The following is a 1262-nucleotide window of genomic DNA, read 5'->3' on the forward strand; positions in this document are numbered from 1 at the left end:
CTTCACTGGGTACGTTGTAGCCCCATTTTAGGTATTCCAATCAGTTATAGGCAGAAGACGGACTTACAAGCTTTCTATGGTGATGCTTTTCGCTATTCCTTTCTCTCCCCCTCCAGCCACACTTAATTTTTGTAGCATTATATTTAGTCTTGATATCTGGCAGGGAAAGTTACCCAATTTTGTTTGAGCTGGAACCAACTCCACTGCGCACCACTGCCACCACCACATCTGGGGTGGAAGTGCAAATTCTCAGCAAGAGATTAAACCAGAATGAACTAATTCAAAGCCTAAAATGATTATTTTTTTTCTGTTGTAATTTGGATGAAAGTTTACACAGCAAATTGATTTTACATTCAACAATTCACACACGTTTTGTTTATGACACTGATTGCAATCCTCTGTTGCAAAACATTGTAACATTTTTCCCCACTTCTTTTTTGTGTTTACCATTTCCATGCATCCTTCTTTCCTGTATCTTTCTGCTTTTTGAGGTTTGTTGTTGTTGTTAAGTGCCATCAAGTATATTCCGACCCATAGTGACCCTGTATAGGGTTTCCAAGGAGCAGCTAGTGAGCTTGAACCACCAACCTTGCAGTTCAAATGAATTTGCATTCCGATGCATTAGACCACAGCGCCACAGCTTTTGTTGTTGTTGTGAAGTGTCATCAAGTCAGTTCCGATCCATAGCAACCCTGTATAGGGGTTTCTGAGGAGCAGCTGGTGAGCTTGAACCACTGACCTTGCAGTTCAAACGGCTTTGCCTTGCCATCTGGTCTGGCACATTAACCCACAGCGCCACACCAGGACTCCATCCCTGGGTAAATGCTGCCCTTTTGATCTCAGGTGGTTGATTGTTCTAAGGTGTGTATCCCTCCCTGGTGTTACTATTCACCTTAAAAATCTATTGTTTTGGCTGAAAGTTGAGCCTCAGGGTTAAATTCAGTTCCAGGTTTGAAGGTTGCTAAGGGTCATAGTCTATGAAGCTCCACAAGTTTCTACCAAACCAGTAAGCCTGGTCTTAATCCCTTTTTGTAGTTTGAGGTTTGTTGTACATTTTCCTCCCCTTTATCCAGTGCCTTTTATTGTGATCCCTTTCTTCTGCTCTCAGAATAGTGGAGACTGATGTTCATGTCGACCATTTGTTCTTCCCACTGTTTCCATGTGTCTTTGATTTTCTTCACTCTTCTATGTTGTGGTTGAGGAGAAACCACCTTAGATATATACTCACAAGCTTTTAAGACTCCAGTTGCTACTAACCAAAG

This window comes from Chrysochloris asiatica, unplaced genomic scaffold, assembly GCF_000296735.1.
Source record: "Chrysochloris asiatica unplaced genomic scaffold, ChrAsi1.0 scaffold00038, whole genome shotgun sequence".
Classification (NCBI taxonomy): domain Eukaryota; kingdom Metazoa; phylum Chordata; class Mammalia; order Afrosoricida; family Chrysochloridae; genus Chrysochloris; species Chrysochloris asiatica.